Source organism: Taudactylus pleione, unplaced genomic scaffold (genome assembly GCF_031769625.1).
Source record: "Taudactylus pleione unplaced genomic scaffold, aTauple2 ptg000212l, whole genome shotgun sequence".
NCBI lineage: Eukaryota > Metazoa > Chordata > Amphibia > Anura > Myobatrachidae > Taudactylus > Taudactylus pleione.
In genome coordinates, this window is record NW_028284614.1 from 2,114,332 (window position 1) to 2,136,452 (window position 22,121).

A 22,121-nucleotide genomic window follows, 5' to 3' on the forward strand; every position below is an offset into this window, starting at 1 on the left:
ACCATCGGTACAATCGAGTACCATCGCAGCCTCACGCACACTTGCACAAGCCCTGACCTTACTCAGGAATTGCTAACTTCCACGCACGCTATCAGGCCTCAGGCTGCGTAGGGCATCGCAGTGGATAATTTATGCACGCCCCTGCAACTGCGTTGAAACGCATTGGCACGTCTGCGTTCGCCCGCCCACCCCTCCCCCCATCACCTCCCACAAACGGCACTTCCTGTCAATCGCTCTGCGATGGGTCTGCGTAGCCACTGCGATCGCAGTCCCGATCGCAATAGCTAGTTCGCGCACTGCTATGCATACGGATGCGCAGAAAGCAACAATAGCTGTTGCGCACGGTAGTGAATGAGGCCCACTGTACGCAGCCTAGTATCCAGAGTCACATGTGACATCAGGGATGTGTTTTCCCAATAAACAGAAGGCAGACGAAAACACATCCCTTTGAACGCAATGTAATCTCAGTCAGGAAGTCATTCAGCTCTGGAGAACATCACATTTCCACTTACTTTAAAATGTCTGCTAGCCTTGACCTCGTTTCTCCTTTTCCAAATTGTGTCAGGATAGAGACTGAACTCCAGTGGCTAAACATCTAACACAGTGAAGGAAAACAAGCCGGCCCTTGGGCCTTGTGCAGCCCTGCAAGCCTTCACTATATTACTGATAGGTGTCTCTTCAATTGAGTAAGGACCTGATTCAGACCAGCTTGCTAGCAAGCCATCGCTCGTTGCTGGCGATGTTTGTAAATGTGCGCATGCGTATAGTTTGCAGTGCGCGTGCGCAAACTAATACGAGCGATCGGGATACGCTCGCTCGCCCTGCAAAGACAGCCCAGAGGAATGAGTGACAAGAGAGGCAGTTTGTACCGATGGATACAGGGGCAGGGCAGTAGTAACGGGGGAGTGGAGTTGCGGACGCAGGCGTGCCTGAGTGTTTAAACGCCGTTCCTGAGGCGTGCATAATTAACCAACAGCGTCATAGTACACGTCACCTGGTTGAATTATACACTGAAGTGCTCGCAGTGCTTGCGGTAGGGTACAGTCAACCGCAAGCGATGCGGTCAGATCCAATGGAACCCGATGTACCGATGGTTGTATATACTTCCTGGAGATGACGTACGCTAGTGGGCGGCTAAAGACAGGCTGGTGGGCGTCTGAAAACGCAAAGTGATCGTTCGCCAAGACATAGTGGGCGTGCTTATGCCTTGCTGTGTGAGCGCCTGCCTTGACGTCACTTAGCTGAATTTCCATACGCTGGGAGCGAGCGGCCGCATCTAGCAAGCGGGTCTGAATCAGGCCCTAAGTGTATTCATTTAACATGCTACTGATCTCACACCTCCATATCTTTTAAGAACGGGATGTATCAAGCATTACATTTTGAGTGCGATACATCTTGCCACTTGCCGCATGCATAGTAGCTTTTATTAATACCGCATGCACGTAGATTCGCAATTAAAACCGCAAAGTTCTTCCAATAACATACCTGTCTACGTTTCCTAACCCGCTTCCAGCAGATGTTACGAGGAGGTTTGTTGACGCGAGTGGCGTAATCCAGTGGGCGTGGTGGTCACATCATTAAGTCCCACCCACCGGTATAAACACTGAGTGGCCAGGATGTTCTGCCTCTCTGTGTGTAATGAGGTGGGCGGGGCTTGCTGATGAGATTTGCATCAAGTCCCCGTTCACGGAATGCGCTCTCCGGGACCGGCTCTCTCGCTCGTCCGGCCTAGTTACGGAGTTTTCTGCACACCCTGTTGGAGTGGGCAACCCCGTACTATTATTTTATCATTGTACTGTGTACAGGCCTGTGTCTAGGAAGCAACAACATTTTAATTCACCATACAGTTGACTTCACAAGCTGAGTTTTTCTTTTTTTTTTTTTTCTAGGAGAAAAGAAACACGCCTCGCAAATGTTTCCACCTCCACAAATATTTCCAGGACTTCCGCTGCCAATTTGGAAACTGGATACTCCAAATACTCCAGGCTTCTCTTAACCCCTGTCATGCCTGGGGAATTAAATGTATCTTTTCTTTTTTTTGTAATCAGAAGTAAATCTTTTCCGTATTCACAGCGGCCGCTAAATAAAAGTTATACATTTTGACATTATGGTCTGAAGCCCATGAGTAATATAAAAAAAGGAGTTTTTAACGTCGTAGAGTGGAAACAGTACCAGGAATTAACATTTCTAAGTGATATATAAAAAAGCTGCCTGTATGTATCAGTGTCAGCCATCTGATCCAGAAGCGTTTATAGCAATTATCCTACAGGATATTGGCCACCACATTAAGCTCCGCCTTCCTATGATAGGCCTCACCCAGGCTAATTTACTACCTTAGCAGGGGCACTTGTCCTGTTATGTATTGGTGGTACCAACTGGCCTATTTGGGGCTACTCTTGGCACTCCCATTCCGGCCAAATAAATGAACAATGCCATGAGTACACAGGGATGTAGCCAGCATCCCAAAGGTAAGTATCGGTTAGGGTTGGGTTAGGCACTAGGGGGAGGGTTAGGTTTAGGGTGTGAGGAGGGAGAGGTTAGGTTTAGGAACTAGGGGGGGAAGTTAGGTTCAGGCACTGGGGAGGAAGGGGTAGGGGTAAGGGTTAGTGTTAGGGAACTTACCTCTTAGTGTCGGTATAGTGATTGACGGGATCCCGCTGCCGGAATCCCATACCCAACCCGAGTAGACATGTTAGTATCACCAGCAACACAAATATTGGGAATATTCAAGCACCCACAGCATTCACAGAGCTGGCTCGTATGTCAGTTTGGGCGCCCAAATGGATGAGTCGCACATTTCTGCTTGCCAAATCAGGAGGTGCGAGCAGAAATATTGGGCATCCGCGGCACTCGCGCCCGATTGGAGCAACAATTGAATAGCTCCGTCGGCCGCCGGGCACGGAAAAATCAATTGAATGGGACCCTAATATTCTCTTTCGTATGCACATTTTTTGGAGCCATAAAAACACGCCTTGTGATGAAGGGCCTACAGATGCCCACCTACACCAAGATATATACAGAATAACACAGACATATGCCCAAAACAGTTGGTTTGCAAGCCTGGACCAGGGTAATTGAGGCATTGCTGGCCAGATTGGGCATTGTGTGGACAGGAGCTGTGTCCATTTTTGTATTGAGTTCTTCAGAAATATTGTGAAAGTGTTCAGATATATACTGGTTCCTATAACTGATATTCTATATATGACATGCAAAAGGATATAAAGGGTGGGTTTATGACTTCAGGAAACTTTTAATATGGTTGATGGTCAACCACTGACCTGTCGCAGACATACTTTGACAAAGACACCCAGACAAAATCTATCATAGGCACAAATACACACAGCCAATGTCTGACTGTCCCAGTGTGATAAGGAGGAAACACCTGGTGTGCCTTGTTGCCTAAGCAGAGCTCTGTTATTTAATGTATGTCCTGCTGACTGCTTGGAGGACACCCTCCACTGGCTGCCCATGCCTCTTCCTGGCTGCCCATGCCTCCTCTGGCTGCCCATGCCTCCACTGGCTGCCCATGCCTCTTCCTGGCTGCCCATGCCTCCTCTGGCTGCCCATGCCTCTTCCTGGCTGCCCATGCCTCCTCTGGCTGCCCATGCCTCCACAGGCTGTCCATGCCTCCTCTGGCTACATGCTATTATGTGGGCTCCTGCATTCCCTGGTGGAAAAGAACTTTGAGTATCAGATCACTGCTTAGTATGCCCGATATCAATTGTGGAACATGAGAAACAGACAGAGTGGAATGTGTACTCTCCAGTCAGGGGTTCCTTGCCCTTCCAAGAATCATAAAAGTGATGGCCTTTTAGAACATCTGCAGGTACCTTGGACTTCTGAACATCAGATCTATCTAAAAAAGATAAAGGGGTCTATTTACTAAGCCTTGGATGGAGATCAAGTGAAAGGAGATAAGGTAGCAGCCAGGGGCGTTTTAAGAGAGGAGGGGGCCCGTGTGCAGCCTCCGTTTCCTTCTGGCGCTGCGGAGCAGCACTTCGGGAATCGGCGGAGAGGTAAGTATAATTACCTATGGGAGCAGGGTGTGCGGAGTGGGCCCCCCTGGACCCGGGGGCTCGTGTACCCCGCACACCCTGCACCCATTATAGATACGCCCCTGGTACCAGACAATCAGCTCCTAACTGTCATGTTACAGACTGTGTTTAAAATGACAGTTAGGTGCTGGTTGGCTGGTACTTTATCTCCGTCCACTTTATCTCCATCCAAGGCTTAGTAAATAGACCCCAAAATGTTAAAAGGTAACGTGTACACGGAGGACTCCTTTATCCTAACAATGAGTACCGGAAGTCACTGGTATTGGTCAAAATCAATGAATTATATTGGAATAATATAGTGATTAATACAACCACAGTTTTAGCTGTTTTAGCTTTCTGATAAAGCACAAGGTACTGTATATGTAGCAGTAAGCCGTTCTCTGGTGAATATCCAGTCATCCAACAAAGCGGAAATTCTCAAAAATTCACAAATCAACACAACACACTGACGCATTTCGCCCCAGAATCAGGGCATTTTTACATATGCTAAAATGTTCTATCTCCGGGTATTTTAGGGCTGCGCTCTATACATTAAGGTACACCATGAGTGATAGCAGTACAGGTACGGGAACTAATAGGCAACAAACACATTGGTGCGATGTCCCTCTTCTAATTAGTCTATTAATAAAACATTATTTTCAATGGTCAATATTTTACAAAAATATTTTACATTTATTTTAAATATTTGTATCTCTTTTCTTTTATTTATTACAATTAATATTTTTTTCCCTGTAACTACACCATGTGTAACTGGAAGCCTAAGTTTGGGTGTTCAGTTTCGAGGTGAGTTCATATATACCTTCCAATGTTTGCACCCAGCGTTGCGACGTCTGATCGCACGATATATAGGGCGCTCGGCACACACTGCGCAATGCGGTGACCGCCCGCCCGATATGTCAGGCACTGGCTCCATCACTATGCCGGCGTCTGCATCTGGGTCGAGTCATCAGCTCTACATGCACACCAATGGAGTGACCCCGATGGACGAACCGCGGGAGTGCGCATGGAGCATTTTTTATAACTGGACCCCACAGTCTATTTAAAGTGTTGCAGGAAATAGGATTCTGTTAGCAGCCATAGATTTGACAGATATTTTTTAAAGTTTTGCTTTTTACCAACTGTGCAGCCCATATAGCACATGTTGTGGGGTATACTGCGATTGTGTCACTAGATGGCAGCAGTAAGAGCGTTTATAGTAATATGGTTTAGTAATCTGATACAAGAGATTATCCCAAGAGAAATTACATCACCTTCAGCCATTTTGAATCTTATCTAAACTTAAGCAGGCCACACCGGCACTGATATCAGCGGCGATTTCGGCAAACTTGCTGAATATCGGCAGATGTGTAGACAATAAATGGTCATGGCCAAATATGATTCAATCAAAACGAATCAGATTATTGTCGGATATGCCCCTAAATCTGGCCCACAGATGTGCACTGACGTGCTGCCATCCACATCTGTAGACAACTTGGTAAAATGAAATTTGACAATATTGGAAATAATACCGTACTGCACAAAACGGAATTATAGGCATCAGTGGTGCAGTAGCTGCGTTAACTACCTTCGTGTACTAAATGGGAGTTTTCTCCCTCTCATTACCAGCCTTATGCTGCCGGCAAAGGGTTACAGTGATATGTGCGTGTACAACATATGCATGCGTGTTGTTATTTGACTGTAGAACAAATCTTCTCCCACTTTGCCAGTCGCCATTGTCGATATAACTAACGGTATCCAGAGATGAAGTTAGAGAAGTTAGCTAGCGACGCGTGTTACATTGACTAAAGCTGTAGTCCCCATAAAGGTCTAATAAGGGGCACATAAATGGGTAACCTCTTCTTAATTGAAGGAAGCGGAGATAAGCCAAATCAGTCAAAAAATTCCTAAATAGGTCTTATCCCTGCTTCATAAATAGACCCCTTAGTCACTGACCACTTCTCTATAAAACTCCATCACCTGAACCACATTAACTTTCACTGAAGCAAATACACAAAGATTATGACTAATGTCAAATATCTACTGTTTAAACTAAATGATGTCCCATGGATAATATGACCGGAAATTTGGCCTATAACATAAGTACATCAAAAACTTTCCATGTTCAGTGCTAACCAGAAACCGTAGACTTGACATGTATTTATCTATCAGACAGATTTATGGTGGGACAGTCCTGATTTTTACTGGCATAAAAATTTAAATAATCCCGGCAAAATGGGTACAAAATAATCGTGGCATAGACCCCATAATTTGCTTCAGAATGGAAATAATGATGCATGTCCGACTCCTGCATTGGATATATCAGCAAATTAGTGAAGGTTATTTATGAACATTGTGCAAGGTGCAAACCTGCACTAAATGATAGCGGCCAATCAGATATTTGCTTACAGAATCAAACTTGCACTAGACAGATACAAGGTAACTTGTGGTAGTAATTGATGGTGTTGGTTCATTGCACATTTTGGCATTGTTGTACCGAGCACAGAGCAGCCATATTATATGATTTTGCCCAACTTCTTGAGCTTAAATAGCTCAGAAAATAAATGCTATTGTAAGTAAAGTCGGCTTCCAGCCACGGACAGAGTGGAAAGTCAGGACTTCAAAGGAAAAGCAATATGATCTGAGAGCATCAAGAATCAACACAGACATGGGCTTTAGATGGTGTAATGTGTAATTGTAACAATTAGTACTTTCATCTCACCTATTGCTTGCTTGATGTCACTCACGCAAAACCGGCATGATCTCATCTACAGACGTCTGCATGAAACACTTCATTCTTCTGATGTTACACTCTCACTATCCTTATTATTCCTCTCGTGGAAATGTTTATTTTCCTAGGTTACCTCTAAGAATGTAATCCTGCAGACAGGTTCAGATGAAAGCATCACTTGCACCATCCCAGACTCCAGACTGTGGGCCTTAATCAGCAAGTATCGCAAGTGCTAAGACGAACACAGTCAGACGATTTTCGCGATCTGCGCAAGCATCGCAGTGGGCATGCGCAAACTAGCCACTGGGATCGGGAATGAGAGCGCAGTGTGTACACAGACCCATGGCAGAGTGATTGACAGGAAGTGCCATTTGTGGGTGGTGATGGGGGGGGGTGTTTGGGCGAATCAGGCGTGCTAGTGCGTTGGAATAGCGTTGCAGAGGAGTGCATAAATTAGCCACTGCGATACCAGACGCAGCCTGAGGCCTCATAGCGTGCGCTGAAGTTAGCAATTCCTGAGTGAGGTCTGACCTGCATTAACTGTGGGTATAGGTCTGATGTTACTCAATGTTACCGATTGTTTCGCTATGTTGCCAAAGTGTACGGATGTGAGTAAGGGGAAGTGGGCGTCCTTATGTTAGGCTGAGATCGCATTGCGAATGCTATTATTTACATATCCCCGCTGATATTACCAACTGTGTTGCGTGCGTATAAGCAGAATAGCGATCCTGGCTGAATCAGGCCCTGTGGCAGTAGGGAAATTAATGAGATCTTTTAAAGTCCAGGCTTCTAGTGCAGCTAGCAAGCCGGATCACATTCATCATCTATTCATCATTACTTCATTTCTACAAAAGCAGGTGAAAATAAACATTTTCACCTGCTTTTGTAGAAATTAAGGGCGGGATGTACTAAGCATCGCTTCCGCAAAGCGGTACATCCCCCCTGACTTCGGGTACATAACGCGGTTCATTACCGCCGTATGTACCAAGAATTTTGCAAAGGACAGCTCTCTCGATGAGAGCTGTCCTTTGCGATGCTGCCGGGCAGTGGGACTTCCGGGGTTTAACACCCAGAAGTCCTTCTACGCATGAGCAGAAGGCTGCGGGCCGCGGGGGCTCATGGGAGGGATCCGACCGGATCCCTCCCTGCCAGGAGCGTCTACGATAAAAAAGCTCATAGGCTTCTATTGGGTAACGCCTCCTGAAGGTGGCGTTACCTAACTGGGCGAAGCGGTAAAACCCCACGAAAATAGCAATTTCGGGGGTATTACTGCATTTTTACCTTCAGTACATCCCGCCCTAAGTTTTGAGCCATTAATCAAAAAGGTAAAGCAGAAGATATCACAGATATCCCTGAGGAAAATCTTGATTATAAAGATTGAAACGTTGGATTTAGTGTCGTCGTTATGTGGATCTGCATACAAGGAGTGAGTTTCTTACCCGGGGAGGGAACCAAGACAAGTTTCTTGATATACTGTACTTAGAATGAGTGCCGGTCTGTCTCTCTCTCTCTCTCTCTCTCTCTCTCTCAACAATATAGTTTTCAAGTATTGTTGCAGGTACAATTTAGTGTGCTGGGGGATATATTTATATATATCTGCTGGGTCAGCCAAGATGGCACCAGCACAACTATCCAGAGGCGTCTTGCAGAGCCTACTGCGCATGACAGCCTCCGGCTGAGTGCACATGTGCAGTGGGCTAAAATAAACACTGCGAAAGGATCACCACAAGCACCGTATTTATTTTTATACATTCCACGTTCGGAAGACGGAGGTGCGGGAACATCGCGACGTAAGTGATACGATGTGACCGCGATCTGCGCCGCATTATTAATACATCCCGGCCTCAGAGTGATACAACTCTTTGCGTACGATGCATGGTGCTCCAGCCAATCAGCTCCCAACTGTCATCTGTTTGAAAAATGACAGTTGGGAGCTGATTGGCTGGAGCACCATTTATCATACGCAACAAGTTTTATCACTCATTGTGAATGATAAAACTCGTTGATAGATTAAGTGATGATGAATAGACCCCATAGGATTCCTCTACTGGCCTAGTGAGTGCTAAAAGTACTTTTTCCACTCTCAGCTAGGATTGTTGGGTAGCTGAGCATCATGTAGCTGCCCCAGTGATTTTCTATTGATAAGATGGCCCCAAAAATATTTTCTATAGGAAATCTGATATTTTTTTTTATTTTTTTTTGGGGGGGGGGGGGGGCACATGATGATAAATAGACCCTTCACTGCTATACAGTCTGTTATGTTTGTTTTTTTTAAATAAATTTAACAATCTGCGTCCTGTCCAGGAATCTTTTGTCTGTTTGCATTTATTAATATAAGTGGTGTATGCCATATAGGTGGCTTGGATAAAGTAAACTGAGATAAACTGAATAGAATTAAACAGAACAGTACCACCAAGTGGAGAAGTTATGAGCTATTACAGAATTAGTAAATTTTTATCAACTTGGTATGTAGAGCACAATACTGTATTGTCCTTTTTGAGGCTCATCAGCGTAGGATAAGGGTTTTCTGCCCTACAAACCACATACTGAAAATATCCTCTATCACCTCTGCTCCACTTAGGAGCAGCACTGAGATATAAGTGTAATTCCCAAAAAAACGGAGAACTAATTTAGTACATAGAACCCTATGTTTCTGTGAATATGTGTCAAATGAATTAATTGGAATTGAAGCTGCCATATAGCTTGTTCTAAAATAAAATACTCCAGTGAAACAGCGCCTCTGGTGGTCAGAATTATTGTACAAATTGGTCAAATCTGTAAAAACTCATGATTAAAACCATGATGGGATTAGATGGCTCCACCGCAATATGTATTAAAATAACTCATACAACATTTAGAATAAAAGGAATTAAGGGCCTGATTCAGAGCCACTCGTAAGCGGAAGCTCGTTCGCTCCGAGCGATGTTTGCCCAACTGCGCATGCGTACGGATCGTTATACGCATGCGCGAACCAGACAGTGCGGTCGAAATTCATGTGCTCGCAAAATAGCGAATGCCTGCTAATCTGAGTGACAGAATGAGGCGTATGTGGGTGGTAACAGGGGAAGGTGCTTGAAAACGGGGAGTGGAAATCCGATCGCAGGCGTGCTTAAAGGGCGTTTTAAGGGAGTGCATAATTAATCCAGCAGCGTCATTGACCACGTCACTTGTTTTTTTTTAACTCAGAACTGCTCGCAAAATAGTGGTTGAAAAAACCAACCACAAGAATAGCGAGCAGTTCATACGCTGGTCGATGTACTCGATTAATCTAATAAATAGCGGACATGACGTATGGTGCGAGCGGCCAGGGGGCGTATTTTTCAAATTTACGTTCGCATGTTTTGCTCACTCGTTCAGACTTAGAGGCGTGAACAGACCGCAAAGTGCGAACGGTTCATTTGAATAGCCACCCCTTTTTAGAAAACGAACGACCGCAAATAGCGAGCGGCTCTGAATGAGGGCCAAAATCCCTATAGTGCAAGATGGCGCTATATTAATATACGGTAATGTATTATTTCATGCATCTGTTAATGTACTGTAGATACCCTTTAAAAGGGTTATCCAGCTTCGGAAGACTTTTATATATTTGACTTATGTCTGCCCTTGTACGACTTTTACGAAATTAATTTATTTTCCTCTCTATCTTCCATGCACTTGTGTCAGGTCTTTATAGGAGCAGGGAAAGTTATTTTTGAGATCAGCTTTGTGCTGTACCACAGAGAGACAAAAATAACCAGATAGGCCTAATAATATCTGGAAAACCCCTGTAACTGTCTTGCACACGTTCGTGACAGGAAATTGGATGGAGAATACTGACGCATGGTTGCTTGGGTTCTCCCAGTAGCTAAACTTCCAGCCAGGGAAAGTGCTTAAGGAGAGGTCTCATTCCTGCAGGTCAGGTACTGGTTGCATTGTCAGACTACACCCAGCACTCTTCCTGCACCGTAGACAGATTCCCAGACGAGGGTGGCAGAGCTGACCTAGTAATAGGGGTATTGCACACAAATAAAACACACACAACCCTTTCACCTGTAAATGTACTAATGAGGCCATATAGCTGTGGCAGCTCCAGCAGCAATGCTCCTCGTACTGTGAGGATCTGGCCCAACCCAGTGTAATTCTATAACCAGACACTTCAGCCGAACACGGTTACACAACACATGGTTCTTTATACACAATGACGTAATTCTAATAACCAAGTTAAGATGAAATGCCGACCTGTTCTGCAGCAATAAATCACATGTTTAAACGAATTAAAATAGAAAGTTAATTAGTTTACTACATAATTATGTAGAGAGAATATTGTCAGCCCATAAATCATATTTTGGGTAACCACCAACGCTATATATGATTTGTTGTGTATAGAACTGTATTGGAATATAGTGTGGATAATAAAAAGTTACGTAGAACGGCTGTAGCACTAAATAACTAGTGGTCGGGCAGCACAGTGGTGCAATGATTAGCTTGCTGTCTCACAGCACTGAGGTCCTTAGTTCAATTACCAATAAGGACCTATTTGTCTGGAGTTTGTGTGTTCTCCCCATGTTTGTGTACGTTTCCTCCGGGTGCTCCAATTTCCTCCCACAATCCAAAAACGTACTGGTAGGTTACTTGGCTTCTGACAAAAAAATAAATACCCCTAGTATAGGGTATAGTATAGGAATCGGTATGTATGACCGCAGGACGTAAGGCCGGTGGTTGAAATCCCGAAGCCGGCAGCCCGATGGGTGAAGATCTCGACAGCGGAGGTAAGTAGGATATCTCTACCCCTTTGTCCCCCCTAACCCTCCATTAGGGGTGCCTAACCCTAACTTCCCCCCAGGGGTGCCTAAACCTAACCCCCCCCTCCCCGCACCCTAAACTATCCCTCCCGGGGGGGAGTGCCTAACCCTAACCTCCTCCCGGGGGTGCCTAACCCTAATCCCCCCTTCTCCCAGCCTAACTCTAACCCTCCCAGGAAAGTGCCTAACACTAACACCCCCCCTACCGTGGCTAAGAGGTTCCGACGCCCAGAGAAGTGGAGAAATTGCCCATAGCAACCAATCAATCTTCTACCTATCATTTTTTAGAATGTACTTGATAAATGCTACTTGATTGGTTGCTATGGGCAATTTCTTCATTGGTCCATTTTCTCCACACTTTTCACCGCTTGATAAGCTTGAGCTCGTTGGCTCCACTGGGGCAGTGGCCGATGTAAATGACTAAATATTCTCCATAAAGCGCTGTGAAATATATGCGCATTATATAAATATCTAGTAATAATACAGGTTGAGTCTCCCATATCCAAATATTCCGAAATACGGAATAATTTTGGCCTGACTGAGATGAAACCTTTGATTTTTGATAATTCAATGTACACAAACTTTGTCTAAGGCACAAATTATTCAAAATATTGTATAAAATTACCTTCAGGCTGTGTGTATAAGGTGTATATGAAACATAAATGAATTCTGTGTGTATATTGGGGCCCCATTCCCAAGATATCTCATTATGATATGCAAATATTCCAAAATACGGAATATTCCATTATCCAAAATGCCCCTGGTCCCAAGCATTTTGGATATGGGAGACTCAACCTGTAATAATAATTAGAATTTAGCAAGTCGACCTCTTCTTATTCCTTACAATATTTAGGGATGAGGTAGGTATGCAATTTGTGGCTCCCTGGCCAATAAAGGACTAATGTCTCAATATGCCTGTGGGTTTTTAGAAATGGAGATGTTGCCCATAGCAACCAATCAGATTCTACTTAACATTTATCTAGCACCTTCTAGAAGATAATAGCTAGAATTCTAAAACCCCTGCACTTTAGTAAATATACCCCCAAGTGTCTGTGAATATTCTGTGATGCCCTAAATGATCTTATAGAATCCTGTGATATTCTTCCCCGTAGGACATTTCCCTGTGATATTATGTTCCAGCCTAAAATCATATGCTGCACTCTGGTGTCTTGTGCCATTATATTGCTCCATTATACCTACACTGTGCTGTAATATGTACCAGTATATAGTTTTTTGTGATGCCTTTTATCGTACCCCCCAACTTTTCATCCTATCAAGGAGCGGCTGATATAAGGGGGCGTGGCTTATGCAAAATGAGGGGATACTACTGAAAACAGGGCGGAGCCTCGTGGCTTCCCCCGTTTTCGTCACTATGCGGGCGTGCCAGCATTGTCCGAGATGCTGGGCAGCCCCCAGGCAGTCCTAACACATGAAAACAGATGTTCTTCTCCTTCTTGGGGAGAGCAGTATGTGCTCTCCCCAACTCCCCCTCCACCGCGGGACACTGCCCGCTGGATTCGGAACAGTTGGGAGGTATGCCTTTTATTATTAAAATTATTATTATTATTATTAACATTTATTGATATAGCACCTGAATATTCCACTGTGCTTTATAACTGGGAACAAAACAGTAATAAAATTAGACAAAAGCAATTTAATAAATGAAATGCCACATACAGTATTGCATATTAGTCCAGGAAGACGGCAACGGTATAATAAAGTGCACTGGTCACTAAGTATCGCAACCTAGGCTCCTACCTAGGTCCCAGTGGGCACAATCGCATTTTTAAGTTTTGTTTGTTTTTTCCCTCCCAAACATACAGCCTAGGGCCCAATGTACAGGGTGTGAATTCGGCCCTGCTATTGCTATTGCCTGTAACCCCATTTTCTGATAGGTCACCATATCATCCTGGCAAGTTAGGAGCATACTTGCCAACTCTCCCTGATTGTCAGGGATACTCCCTGAAATAGTAGCAATCCGAGTCCTTAGCCATACTTACCTACTCCCGGCACCCCGCAAGAGTAGGCAAGTCCCCCAGAAAGGTCCCCCGGCCCCCTGCGACAGCACGTGCAACGTGAAAGTGGGCGGTTCGGGGGGACGATTTATAATTCCGGTAATATCGGTATAATAAAGCAGGGGGCGGGGCCGTGATGACGCAATTGCGCTGGCACGTCCCCCGCTTTGTCCACTGAAGCCGCCACCACCCTCCCTTCAGCACCGACCTGGAAGCCCCTTCCCAGAGGGGGGCTGCCAGAATGACGGTAAGTATGACCTTACCCCCATTATGACGCAGTTATATATATAAAAAAAACAGATATACATTCAAGTCATACTTGCCAACACTCCCTGATTGTCAGGGAGACTCCCTGAAATTGTAGTAATCTCCCTGTCTCCCTGAAGAGTCCAGCAATCTCCCTGATTACACCTTACCCCCAATCATGAAGCTGTTATATGTAAATAAAAACGGAGAAATGTACAATCAAACGGGATCATTAGTATAATTTCCCTGCGTTGGTTATAATAAGGCACAATGATCCCTATGGCTACATGTATTTTCTACAAAAGTATCAGTGTGTTTTCATCAACAAGTAGATCTTACTAACTGCTTTGGGGCTCATTTATATTTGGATGTAAATCAATTTATGATACTCCCCTCAGATGTAGAAGTACACGCCCACTTTAACGCCACGCTCATAGGTGCTGCTTTCACACTCTCCCTGAAATGCTTTTTCAAAAGTAGGCAAGTATGGCTAGGATCCACCCTGAGCCATGCCCTTATATAGCCGTGTCTATGCCCCCAACCAAGCAAACCATGCTCCCATTGCCCACCAAAAGACATGACTGTTCCAGGGTGCCATCTTTTGTGATATTCTATGTTGCCCTACCTTACCTAGTAACATTCCAGGGCAAACATGTGGTACACACAAGGCCACTACTCAAATCCACCACCCCATGCCCTCATTCGGCAAAACCACGCCCATAAACATGCAGATCCTGAAAACTGGGCAATACTGCTAAATTCGACAGGTATTCCCTGAGGGAAAAGGATAGACGGCACCAGGGCCGTAGCTAGGGTAGTGCGGACGGTGCCATCGCACAGGGCACCACAGGTCAGGGGGCGCTGTTTGGGCCTGTCAAATTTCTATTTATTATCATTCTCACTTGTAGCTTCCTCTTATTTCATCCCCAGCATCTCCTGGCAATTCCCCTTTTTTTGGTGCATTATGTCCCTTTGAAAAATGAGTGGGGCGCCAACGCATTTTCTGGCACAGGGCACCAAAAAGTCTAGTTACGGCTCTGGACGGCACAATTACATAATATACACTAGTAGTGCACCAAGCTACTGAACAAGCATGAGTTGGTCCAGAAGAAGGCAAAACAACCCCAGTTTACTAGCCGGCAATCTGCCCTCATGGTTTATACAAAAAAAATGTCCTTACTGACCCGATCAATTGTGTTTATAGTTAAGGATTAACTGACCTGCCCGGAAAAATTCCCAAAATTTACTTATGTATTTTACTGCTATAACATAGACGCATATTTACATTGTGTTGTATAGTGGTGTTTGTGTTGTTGCTAGGTTACCTTGGTTTCCGATTAAGTGCATAGGGGAGTAGTTGGGGAATTTTGCTTTTCTGCCTCCATTTATCTACAATATGGATGTACATTATGGCCCTGATTCAGAGCCGGACTCTCTGACCACAGCGGTCGCTCTGAATCAGGGCCCACCTCCATTAAAATGGAGCGTCCTCCTGGACGCTCGTATAGCTGTGGGTCACCACCCACAGCATATACGAGCGTGCAGGATGATGGTCGCGATGGTCTTGACCATCGCGACCATCGCCACTGCGAGCAACAGCCTGCGGTTGAGTTTTTCAACCGCAAGGCCAGGAGTGATTTTGGCTCTATCAGAGCCAAAATCACTCCCACTGACATCACTAGTGATGTCAGTGGGGCCGGCTTCTGACGGTAGGCGTTCCCTTGGGAACGCCTCCGTCTGGCAGGCACGCCCCCGGCATGCCCACCAAAGGGGGCGTGCTGTCAGTCAACATCGACAGCACGCCCCCTTTGATGAGACACTCCGAGCGAAGGAAAGTCCTTCGCTCGGCGCGTCTCGTGCATGAGCACGACGGAGCTCCCTCCGTCGTGCGCATGCGCAGTGCAGACCATCGACCCACTTGCGAGCGGACAGCTGCTCGCGAGTGGGTCTGAATGAGGGCCTATGTCAGCATTCACCTACTGTATACCACTGATAAAGGAACACGGAACACATGCAGCAGTAATATATATGTAAGGGCCTCATTTACTAACGAGTTTAATTACCAAAACGAGTGATAAATGTCACTGTGTATGATAAATGGTGCTCCAGCCAATCAGCCCCCAACTGTCAACTGTTAGAAAAATGAGAGTTACACATTGACATTTATCACTCGTTTTGGTGATAAAACTCGTTAATAAATGGGGGCCTTAGTCTTTTCTGCAAGAGAGGGGGCTTATTCATCGGAAGGATATGCGCAGCAGGTTAGCAGAGTATTTGGCTGCACAGTAGCTATCACAGCTTCTGAACCAATAGAGACAAAATGGATATAATGAGCCCAAGAATAGTGTACAAATGGGATAACACATACACATGCAGACAAAGGGGCTGGTCGGTAACTGGACCGTAGGTTTGGAGCAGTAACCCCCTATATCATGTTAGTATTAATATCGCCCCAGCATCAACACAAGCAATGATAGGATGTCTACAATGAGTGTAATCTATCTTTGTTGCCATGGTAATGTCCCACCATCTGGTCAACATGGCAGTGACTGTGCCACCTGTCTGAAATGTGAGATAAACACCATCCTTTCAACTCCACAAATAAATGGAGATCTCGAATTTCATTGGTCATTATCTCTAAAGCAACAGAAATCCCAGGGATGCGCGGTCTTTAGGTTAGAAAAACCAAGACAAGTGTTGTGGCATCAGAATTTGTACACAATGCAAATTCACGCTAGATATGCCTCCCAGCAGCGAGCCTGCATTGAATCCTGTATTAGGCCCTAAATACTCGGTCCATCCAATGTGTTCCCAAAAATAGCATGAAAAGCCATGGTGAGGTAATTCTGGCCTCCAACCAATAGACTTAGGCCCGTATTCAATTTGAGCCGAGCCGCGATACTTTTTCACGGCCCGGACTTTCCGCCTACTTCGCCTGTTCTGCAGGCGGAAAAGTATCGCGGCCGTCCCTGCTTTACCCCGTATTCAATATGGAAGTACACGAAAGCGGGTCCCGGCGAAAATTAAACAGGCGGAAAGTACTGTAATTTTTGGGGAAATCAGCCTGACACCCCCCAAAAGATGCTCTGACATGGGGGTTCCCTATGGTACCCCCCGATTTGGCTTGCTGAAGGTATTTGGTGTTTTTAAACGGGCTCAAAAGCTGTTAAATAGTGTTTTTCAATACGTGATGCAGAATAGTATTTAGGGGTATTTTTTCCAGAAAATAAGTTATGCCAGCAAATTTGGGGTACTTGAAAATGGGGGTCAGCATATTTAAAAGTTGCTAAAGTGAAGTTGAAATATTGTGAAAAATCCACCTGCCGAAAGCACCTGCAATCAAAAACACACATGGGGCATATTTGGGGCCCCCCCCAAAGTCAAGTTCGCTAGTTTTTAAGTTTGTACCCCAACTTTTTTTTTTTGCCCCCTTTTTCAAAGTCATTTTTTGGGGTTTCCTTAAGTATTTTTTTTTTTTTTTGTTGACACAGTTTACCTTTGGGGGACTGTCTGAAGGCTGCACGGGGGTTCCCACAACGTTGCACCCCAAAACCCCAATTCTGCACTTTTTTCCGCCTCCCATTCATAGGTGATACTTTTTCGCCTATTACATTGCATTTACTTTCCGCCTAAGACGGCGATTCTGTCCTCGGCGACGTGCGGTAGCGTAACATCACTCATTTCCTGTGCGCCCATGTGGATGTTCAAAGCAAGATGAGCAATGTGCCGCCATTATGGACATTCTGACGCCGTTCGATATATATATATATATATATATATATATATATATGACATGCATTGTTGTACATTCCCTGTATAATGCTCACACTCTCAAGGCGACTGATCTAATATGAAAATGTTTTTGTTTTTGTTGTTGCCTAGTTACCAGGTAAAATAATTATATTTCTGTGTCATACATGTAGAAATTACACATACGCCCTAAGTATGATTGGACTGACATTAAAAGCTAAAAATAAACCGTAAATAAAAAAACCCACAAATATATTTGTAACATGAAAGAAATGTGAAGTAGTTTGCTCCCAGGCTCTTACGCATAGGTCACATTCTCATATAAATTGAGCCCATACAATGTCTACTTTCAAACATAAACTATACAACTCAGTAGCTCCATAAAAGGCTGGGATATTACAGAATGAGATAAATATATATTTTTTTTATATTTATGCCCATCCTCCAACTTCAACTTACTTTCCACAGTAATAATGTAGGTGGGCATGTAGAAGCAATGGGCATGTGCCACATACAGGTCACAATTTGTCATTTGTAATGTAAGGTAAGGGATATTCTTTCACAATGTCTTCTACTGAAACGGTGACACAACTACTGTATATGGAGTGGACACTTGGGGATCTTTTACTAAGCCTTGGATGGAGATAAAGTGAATGGGATAAAGTCCCAACCAATTAGCTCCTAACTGTTATTGTTCAAACACAGCCTGTGACATGGCAGGTTCACGCTCTCTCCATCCAAAGCTTAGTAAATAGACCCCTGAGCCTATGTAAGAATGAAGGATATGAAAGTGTAATCCATCACAAAACCATTTCATACACCTTCATGTAATTGTTTGAGGTTTATTCTATCACTCCACTTCCAGAGCAGGGAGATAAGGAGAGTGGATAAGGACACAAATAGCATAGCACCTATACACACAAAGGTACCTATGTATATCAGTGATTGGATGCTGCATGAGAAAGTTTCATCAGAAGCTGTCATAGCGTGCCTTCGCTGTATATTACATGCCTTCGCTGTATATTACATGCCTTCACTGTATATTACATTACGTTTTCTTAAGATAACTCACTAGAGATAAACTCCTCATGAACCAGAACAGAACTGTATTTGCTGTATATCCATGTACAGGTATCTATCCCCATCAGCTGTTTTTACTGCATCATTTGCATGCATACATACATACATACATACATACTGTACATACGTTTACCTTTCTGTGCATTAACAATAGGTAGGTGACATTAAATTATAGCACACACATATACATATATATATAAATATATATACACACAAATATATATATATATATATATATATATATATATACACACACAGACATACATGTCAAATTTAACAATGGAAGAGTTGTCATATATATATTTATTATTATTACCAGTTATTTATATAGCGCACACACATATTCCGCAGCGCTTTACAGAGAATATTCAGCCATTCACATCCGTCCCTGCCCCAGTGGAGCTTACAATCTATATTCCCTACCACATGCGCACACACTAGGGGTAATTTTGTTGGGAGCCAATTAACCTACCAGTATATTTTTGGAGTGTGGGAGGAAACCGGAGCACTCGGGGAAACCCACGCAAGCACAGGGAGAATATACAAACTCCACACAGTTAGAGTATCGAACCAACTACCTCAGTGCTGTGAGGCAGTAATGCTACCATTACACCATCTGTGCTGCAAATATACTGGTAGGTTAATTGGCTCCCCTCAAAAATTTACCCTAGTGTGCTTGTTTGTGAGCATGTGGTAGGGAATATAGATTGGAAGCTCCACTGGGGCAGGGACAGATATGAATGGTAAGAAATTCTCTGTACAGCGCTGCAGAATATGTGTGCGCTATATAAGTAACTGGTAATAATAATAATAATATATATATATCCAATTTACAGTGCATTGAAGAATGAGAGTATATATATATATATATATATATATATATATATATATATATCTTAGTAATATCCCCATTGGATACATACATGTAATATCCCCATTGGATACATACATACTGTACAGTTACACAGCTCTGCACATTTGCAGTCACCCCGTATCCCTACTAAGCAATAAGGTCCCCCCAATACAAGCTACACCTGTACACCCCTCAGCCCATTCTGACTGCAGGATCACCGCACACAGACCAGCTGTGGTTGAATCTGGGAGATCATTGTAGAATCTGCATTGTCTCTAAATCATGAAGTTACTTCCCAACTCTTTCCCACAAAAACAATAAACAACAGTACTATCAGTGCAGATGAGGATTCAGAGAAATCCAGGATTCTTTTTTTAAAATATTTCTTTCCTAATTGAAATGTGTTACCATGTGAAAAAGCAGCATTTCATTATAATGGCTACACAAAATGACAGTGTTGCTCTATCCTGCACATCCCATGTATTCCACCAGTCTGTCATGTACTCCCCCAATCTACGCTGCCCCTCAGCAGTCAGCACCACCAGTCCCTGCATCACTGTGATGCATCACTCTCCCTCCCAGGATCTTACCTTCTGTGCTGAATCCTGCACAAGGCATCTACTGTCCCTGAACCTATCCACAGTGAGCTGGGTCCTGCTGCTGCTGCTGCTGCCTCCCAGCCCAGAGCACTCTCTCCCTCTGTCACTCAGCAGACCAGGCTCAGGAAGAAGGCAGGAAGAGGGTGCACTGAGGAGGAGAGAAGGAGGTGTGGAGAGGGGAGTTTATTAAACAGAGCACCTATTGTCTGCAAACCCCAGCATATGGTATATTTCATACATATTGAAGGAATTAGACTGCTATAGGTTTCCAGAAGTCAGTGGACTTGGATGCAGGAGTAGAATTTGGGGATCAGTGGGAAGAAAGTTCAGACTTTCTTATACTTAGAAGAATCCCCAATTCTCAGTATCAGTGTGCTCTTACTGTAATGTCTAATAATGGTGTAATATAGGGATATCATGATTCAATAGAGGGGATAGCGATTATTACAAATAAAAAGAAAGAAAACACTTTTACTTACAGATTGCAGCCCAAAAAGTGAAAGGATTTGCTCAGTGTAGAGCTTTACACACCCAATGTGCTAGCACTGACACTGCCAGGAGAACAACTGCAGCTGCTGCAGGGCAGGACTCTGATCTCATTGCTATGGGTTAGAGGCCAGCAGAGGCAGACACCACACAGATCCCCAAGATAATAAGGAGATAAGAGGGAAGGAGATGTACAGTTATACACCTATATCTATATCGCAGTTGGGTAAATTGCAAGTTCCAGGGAGCAAAATAAAAAAACCATGACCTTTGTGCTCACTGGGGATAGTAATACAAAGTGCGTATAACATGCAAATAACATGGGAGAAGGAGGAATAACATACAGTACAGGGGAAAGTACTGTGTAGCTTCCCACAGTGATGGGCTGGGGAGGGGGAGTGCAAAGCCCTTGGTAGAATGTACGAGTGTAGAATAGAAAATAGATATGTAAAGCAGAACACACAGCCAGGCACCCATGTACAAACACTCCTACGGTACGGATAATGTTCGCTGTCCGGGTTCAGGTACAAACAAAGGTGTAGCCTAATAAGTAGGTAGCAGTCACAGTCTGAGCTTGTGAAATCTGAGACTATTTATTGGATTGTCACTGATTTAGTTTACACGATATGAATAGTTCCTTCTAGAAGGAGGAAAGTGCTTTCTTTCTGATAGTACTCAGTGGCAGGGTTGGACTGGTCCAGAGGGGTACAGGAGATATTCCCGGTGGGCCACACTACCGGAGGACCCCACCCCCACCTCTAGGGGGGGGAGCAGGATCATGGATGAACTTGGGTGCTTGTTTTGCTTCTTTGGCAATTAGCCCTCCTGACAATTAACGTGGGTGGTCCTGACATACCCCGTCCCCCCCTTTTATAAAAAGGCCCCGTTCTTTGCTTGATTGGCAAAAGTTCCTCTGTTGTGGCTAGCCACACCCTCTTTGGTGGCTGGCCACACCCCTTAAGATTGGGCCCCTACCACTGCATTCCCTGGTGGTGCCCTTTATGCCCCAGTCCAACACTACTCAGCGGTACCTGCACCTTTTGCATATATAATCTATAATTCTTATAACTAGTTCGGGAGACAGGATGGAATCCGGAAATTCAGAAACAATATGTGTCGAGAGTATGAACGTTACTATAGCTCTCTTGTATCAACTTGCAATAGTACCATTTTCATAGAAAAATGTTCTCTTCCTCCCTATGTATGTATATAAATAATCCACAGCATTAAACACAGACATCAGCAACAGTGAAAGTAAGCATAGAAAAGTACCAGCACACTTTGTTTTGTTATAATCTATAACTGCTATTACAGTGTCTGTATATGGGGGATGTAATCAGGATCCCGACCGTCAGAATGTCGATGGTCACTATCCCGACAGATCTTGTTGGTAAGTATTAGGGTTAGGGATAGGCACTCGGGGGGGGAGGGATAGGGTTAGGCTGCGGGACGGAATGGTTAAGGTTAGGCTGCAGAAGGGGTGGGTTAAGGTTAGGCTGCTGGAGGGGTGGGTTAGGGGAAGGATTAGGGATAAAATACCTAACAAAAT

The 22,121-nt window shown here is 44.3% G+C and overlaps 1 protein-coding gene across 1 annotated transcript in view; it reads right to left on the minus strand.

Annotated features, from left to right (window-relative positions):
- The window catches only part of SYNPO (synaptopodin), a 103,002-nt gene extending 82,817 nt beyond the window's left edge, over positions 1–20,185 (minus strand). The window contains exon 1 of the mRNA XM_088478253.1: positions 20,078–20,185. The gene's annotated coding sequence lies outside the window, so the exon portion shown is untranslated. The remainder of the gene's footprint in view (positions 1–20,077) is intronic.
- Between the last annotated feature and the right edge of the window lie 1,936 nt (positions 20,186–22,121).